We start from the raw sequence: 6,911 nt of genomic DNA, 5'->3' as shown, positions 1-6,911 counted from the left end.
TCGGAGCTGGGGGAGAAGCCTCAGGGTGGGGAGAAGCCCCACAAGTGCTTGGAATGTGGGAAGGGCTTCAGGTGGAGCTACAGCCTCATCATCCACCAGCCCACACACACCGGGGAGAGGCCCTACGAGTGTCCCCAGTGTGGGAAGAGCTTCTCCAGCAGCTCTAACTTGACCCAACACCAACAGAGGCACCGCTAAGGGAAGCCCTGCGAGTGCCCCGAGTGTGGGAAGAGCTTCGTGCGCTGCTCCAGCTCCATCCCCCATGGGAGGATCGGCGTTGGATGATCCCCAGTGACCCCCATTGGGCAGAGCCCTGGTGACCCCCGTTCCGGGTGATCCCCGCTGGGTGGGGGGAAGGTGTTGGAGAGATTTCTTTGCCTTCTCCTTGTGCTGCTGGGATTTGGTTGATAATAAATTCCCTCCCTGTGCCCAGGCTGGCTCTGTTGTGCCCGTGCCAGTTGAAAGGGTTCAAATCATTGTACCTGTGCAAGTATAAGGTACAGGGTAAAAGTTAGCAAATATTGGCCACAAGCTTTGAGTCTCCGGAGCCCGGGACGGGCCGTGTGTGGGGCCGGGGCGGGGAGAGGCTCCTCGTTCGCTGCGAGGGCGTTTTGAAGCCTCGCTGCGCAGGATTTCCGGCGCTCTCTGTCCACCGAGGCTTTTTGCTTGGCTGAAAAGCTTTTTTGGCCCAGGCACAGAGAGGATTTTTTTCCTTGCCGCGGTTCGGAGACGCTGCAGCGGCGAGCCTCGGGGTGCCCGCAGGGAGCTGAGCAGCTGCTCTGTCGGAGCCCGGGGGCTCCGCGCCGGCGGGAGCGGAGCGGCGCCGCTGCAGCCCAAAGCCCCAGCGAGCCGGGCCGAGCCGGGAGAGAAAACAGCCCGGGGCTTCAGCGCCGCTGCTTCGCCTGCCGGGCCCGTGCCCGCGGAGCCGCCCTGGGCAGGAGCTCAGCGCCGGCCGAGCCCCGGGCTTTCACCGCCTTCGGGACAGCCCCGGGCTGGTTTTTCCCCCGAGGGAGAAGCCGGCGCCGTCCTGTACCGCGTGTGGAGAGCGGGGATTTCTCCGGCGTTTTGGGTCTTTTGTCCCAGGGGATGTGTGGGGGTAAGGGCTGACAATTTAATATCTAGCAGTTATTTACTGGTTTTTCTTGCCTTGAGGGCATTCTGTTTGTTAACAAATCGCTGGAGTTTTCTTCGCTTTCATCTATTAATACCCATTTCCTATTGGTGGAAAGGGATTATTGGAACCCTGTAGAGGAGGCGACACTCACTCCAGAGTGTCCTCTTTTAAATTGTCTCTCAAACGGAGACACCCTACAAGTGCTTGGAACGTGGAATGAGCTTCAGCCAGAGCTGCCACCTGATCCAGCAGCAGGAGATCCAAACTAAGGAACATCCCTCCTAATGCTTGGAATGTGGGAAGAGCTTCCTGTGGAAGTCTGACCTGGTCACCCATCGCAGGATCGACGCCGGGAAACAGCACTACAAGTTCTTGGAATGTGGGCAGAGCTTCAGCAAGAACTCCCACCTCCGCAAGGACCACAAGATCCGCACTGGAAAATGGCCCTTCGAGCGCTTGGAATGTGGGAAGAGCTTCAGCCAGAGCTCCCAGCTCATCACCTGCCAGTACATCCACACTGGGGAGAGGCCCTGCGAGTGTCGCCAGTGTGGGAAGAGCTTCTCACAGAGCTCTCACTTGACCCAACACGTTAGGTTGGCGCACCAAGCGTGGGGCTCACACGAGTGGATCCCTGCAACATCGTGGCTGTTGGTGGACAGCGAGAAGAAGCGACTTTGGACCTGCTGACGCCTCTCGGTGCAGTCTGCTCTGTTTTAGGAGCGGTGCCCTGAGAGAAGGCTGCTAACTCCCACTGATTCTGCACTGAACTGACTTTGGAGAGCAGCCGTGCCTCGGAGAACCCCACCTGTGCCTTTTAATTTGGGACCGGACGCCTTTTAACTGATTTCTGAAGCTTGTGTGAGTATCCCCGGTCCTTGATATTTTGTTTCTTTTTTCATTTTGTGGGTGGTGAGTGGAAGAAGTGCTGAGAGAGAGATGGGATCAAAACTCTCTCAGCCCCAAAGTGAGCTTTTTCTCCCAGTTGCGAAATTCCTTCAAGTTAGTGGGTTTAAATTTTCAAAGGGTCTGTTCAAACAGTTTGTTCTCTGGCTTTTCTTTTACCTTCCTCAAGTGTCTCCTGCAAATTTAAAATTCCTGCGTTCTGGCAGGCTGTGGGGGATAAGATTACTTATTTAAAGCGAAAAGGGGACTCCTGGAGAAATTTTTTTTCCCCCTTGTTCTAGTCCTTCGGGACTTGCATAAAATGGATCGGAAAGTAAAAGAAAAGCACAAATCCCCTCACAGTTCTTCCCGTACCCTTCCTTCCTTCCCTCCTGCTCCTCATCCCACTTCCCCTTCATCGAAAAATCCGAATGAGGTGATATGCCCAGAGGCACAGAGTTGCTACCTTCTCTCTGACCCCTCTCGGTCTTTTCAGCCACCCTGTCAGGATAGCCCTGGCCAGGCTGCCTCTTCCCAAACCCTGTATCCCTCGCCCTCTTCCCCAGTTGTAAGCCCAGAAAACTGTTCTAAATGCCGTTTGCCATTGTCCCCCCCCCACTCCACGTGTCTGAACAATGGCACTGACCGCATGGCACTGTCCACCCCTCCCCCCTCTTCTTCTTCCCACAATCCTTTTCGCCCTCCTACCCCCAACTCTTTCTTATCCCCGCCCCCAGACATGATGCCTTCGGGCTCCTCCCACACGTCAGGTACCACCCCCTGCATCGGGAATCCCTGCCCATCCTGTGACCGCTCCTCCTGGTCCTCCAACCCCGCCCCCTGTGGAGGACTTCCTGGTTCCCACGTCCCCTCTTCCGGTTCCCACAGAGTAGAAACCAGAAGCGATGCCATCTTGAAATAGGGTCCAGGAGTCCCCTCAGCCCCCTCCTACCCCTTTGCTGCTCCTGTAACGTATGATCGAACTGGCAATAATCCCACATGGAAACCTTTTAATCCTGCAGGGCTGAAAGAGCTTTGCAAAGCCCAGAAAGAATTTGGGAGGGAGAGTCAGTATTTTAAGAACCTTCTGCAGATAACTCTCACCAGTACAGTGATTGTGCCACACGACCTCAAAAGCATTTTCTCCTGCTTGCTTTCCCCATCTGAGTTTCAAATGTGGGAAGAAGGTTGGAGAAAGCAACTGGAAGAGGTCCTCCCAATTTTACTGCAGAATCCAAACAACGCTGGGATTTTTATGGATCACCTTACCGGTGAGGGGTTATTAGCCAAGCCCCAGAACCAGGCTCAAAATACACCAGAGCCGGTCCTGAATGCTGTAAAGCAGGCAGTACAGCAAGTGTTCTTAATGATGCCCCCTAAATTAGCACCTCAATTGAATTATACTGAGATTCGGCAACTGCAAAATGAGCCATTTATTGATTTTGTGGATAAACTGAGGCTTGTAGTGGAAAGACAAGTGGAAGATCCAAAAACAAGAGAGCATATTATAACCCAAATTGCAAAGACTAATGCCAGTGATGCTTGTAAAAGAGTGATTTTGGGTCTTCCATTTGAAGCTCCACCAACCTTAAGTCAAATGATTCGTGCTTGCACAACATTGGTGCCAATTCATCAGCCAAATTTAAAAACGGTGGAAAATTTTATAGGAACGGCAGCCGATGCTGATGCAACAGCATCTCAGGGCAATAGAAATGCTAATTAGGTCTGTCACAGGTGTGGCAAACCAGGGCACTTGGCCCGAAACTGCAGCACTCTGGCTCCAATTAGGGTTCCCGAGCTGTCTCCCCAAGGCAAATGACATCGCCTGCCGCCAACGGGATGCAGCCAAAAAACTGACAGGACCGCGTGGAATGGCAGGGCCACGCGAGGGAATGAATCAAGAAACTGCCACCAGGAAAATGGTCACCATGACCACTGCAACTCAGATGGACTCGGTGACACCCCAGAGAATTGTTGTGACACCCCAGGCAATTGTTGTGAGTTGCGAGAATCTGAGAGACTGTATACTGTTTGTTTTAAAAGATGTTGTACAACACACCTGGTGACATTTGTGTTACCCCAGAAATTGTTCAAGTGGGGCCACAAGGGTTGTTTACTGTCAATACCCAGTGTGTTAACCCTCCCTATTCTCTTGCTGCTAACCAGGTTGTGGCCCAAGCTATTCCCATGCCCAGTAGTCCGCCACAGGACTACAACCCCTCTGTCTTCTGGGCTGAGGTAGTTGGGAATGACAAACCCATGTTTAATTGCAAACTGTCTTGCCAAGGCTCGGACATCAGTCTGGTAGGAATGATGGACACAGGAGCAGAGGTGACAGTCATTTCTTCCCGTCACACTGGGAGCTGCACACTGGGAGCTGCAGCTGGCAGAAGGTATTGTGACAGGTCTGGGGGGATCTATATCTGCCCAGAGAAGCAAGGCAGTTGTCCAAATTGAGGGTCCAGAGGGACAGATAGCATCAGTCCGTCCTTTTGTAATTGACTCTGGATTTACATTGTGGGGCAGGGATCTCATGTCCCAGTGGTGGGCTCGAGTCGAAATTCCATCCCAACCCCAGAATTTTTGGTAAAGGCCACTGTGGAGCGCCCCTTCCAGAAATTAAATTGGATCTCTGACGAACATATCTGGATTGATCAGTGGCCTTTGAAAAATGACAAATTAAAGGCACTAACCACACTTGTGGAGGAGCAATTGAAAAAAGGAAATATCGAACCATCTAACAGGCCTTGGAACTCCCCGGTATTTGTAATCAAAAAGCTGGGGAAAGACCAGTGGCGCCTCCTACAGGACTTGCGTAAAATAAACGCAGTCATTGAGGACATGGGACCCCTGCAGCCCGGAATGCTTTCACCCTCCATGCTCCCCAGGCAGTGGAAGATAGCAGTCATTGATATTAAAGACTGTTTCTTCCAGATCCCTCTGCACCCAGACGATGCTCCTAGGTTTGCCTTCTCGGTACCTTCCATCAACTGAAAGGCTCCCATGCAGCGCTACCAGTGGTGAGTTCTGCCACAAGGCATGAAAAACTCACCCACCATCTGCCAGTGGTATGTAGCTCGCATTCTGTCCCCCATCAGAAAGTTAGCAGCAAAGGCAATAGTGCTCCACTATCTGTGGTTCCCCAACAAGTCAAAATTAATGATCACCCTAAGACCTTGCAGGAACTCCATCAGCTCTGCGGGTCCATAAATTGGGTGAGGCCGCTCCTAGGACTGACGACAGAAGATCTCGCTCCTCTATTCAACCTCCTGCGAGGGAAAGATGACCTCATATCACCCAGGCATCTGACAGAGGAGGCAAGACAGTCCATCTGTAAAGTACAGGAAGTGCTGTTGTCCTGGCAGGCACACTGCTGTGCCCCAGGTCTGCCTTTTCAATTTATTGTGTTAGGGGAAATGCCATACCTTCACGGGCTGATATTTCAATGGGACGAGGTGCAGAGTGATCCCCTGTTAATCATCAAGTGTGTTTTCCTCTCGCACCAGCTGTCCAAAAGTATCACAACGGCACAGGAACTCATGGCTCAGTTGGTGATGAAATCTAGATCCCGCCTCCGCACCCTTGCAGGGTGTGACTTTACATGCATCTACCTACCACTGGCAACTGATTCACTTGATAACCTCCTTCAAAACAGTGAGCACCTCCAGTTCACCCTAGACAGCTACACAGGCCAAATTTCTATATACCATCCAAAACACAGACTGTTTCCTTCCGTCTTCAAACTGATTCCAAAAGAAATTCAAAGCAGAAAACCATTAAATGCCCTGACCGTCTTTTCAGATGGCTCTGGATGTTCCCACAAGTCTGTCATCACTTGGAGGGATCCTCACACTCAGAAGTGGGAGTCTGATGTGCAGGTAGTTGAAGGATCCCCACAAGTGACAGAACTTGCAGCTGTGGTCAGGGCATTTGAGCGGTTCAGTGAACCATTCGATTTGATAAGTGATTCGGCCTATGTAGCAGGTGTAGTTTCCAGGGCAGAGAGAGCCTTACTAAAGGAGGTCACAAACCCAAAAATTTATAACTTGCTTTCGAAACTGATTCAACTGATCTCCCACTGAAAGCACCCATTCTATGTCATGCACGTGAGATCACACGCTGACCTACCAGGATTTATTGCCAAAGGGAACAGGAGAGCAGATGCCATAGCTATGCCCATCGAGTTAGCGAATCTGCCTAACAGATTCCAGCAAGCCCAGCTGAGCCATGCAATGTTCCATCAAAATGCTCCAGCTCTCATTCGAATGTTCCACCTCACTAGAGACCAGGCGAAAGCCATTGTGGCGACATGCCCTAGCTGCCAAAAACATCAGCTTCCATCATTAGGTCAGGGGGTTAACCCCCAAGGCCTGGGCAGTTGTGAGGTATGGCAAACAGATGTCACCCACTTCCCCCGGTTTGGCCGCCAGAAATATATTCATGTTTCTGTGGATACCTTTTCTGGTGCAACCTTTGCCTCAGCCCACCGTGGGGAGAAAGCCAAAGATGTCATCAACCACCTGGTACAGGCCTTTGCTGTGTTGGGCACACCAAATAAAATAAAAACTGACAATGGCCCAGCATACACCTCTGCAGAGTTAAAAACATTCATGAGTGAGTGAGGTGTGGATCACATCACTGGCATCCCTCACTCGCCCACAGGCCAAGCCATCATAGAAAGAAAGCATCAAACACTAAAAAGACTGCTAGAACAACAAAAAGGTGGCAGTGAGATCGCTGCCCCCATCATAAGACTGTCCAAAGCATTGTTCACTTTGAACTTTTTAAACTGTTCCTATGAGGAACCTGATCCTCCCATAATGAGACACTTCACAAACTCTGCCAAACATAAACTGACTGAGAGACCCGAGGTCCTAATAAAAGACCCTGATACTTTACAAATACGTGGCCCGTA

The sequence above is a fragment of the Corvus moneduloides genome, chromosome 31, assembly GCF_009650955.1.
Source record: "Corvus moneduloides isolate bCorMon1 chromosome 31, bCorMon1.pri, whole genome shotgun sequence".
NCBI lineage: Eukaryota > Metazoa > Chordata > Aves > Passeriformes > Corvidae > Corvus > Corvus moneduloides.
The sequence above is the reverse complement of the archived record's forward strand: the minus strand, read 5'-3'. Positions refer to the sequence as shown.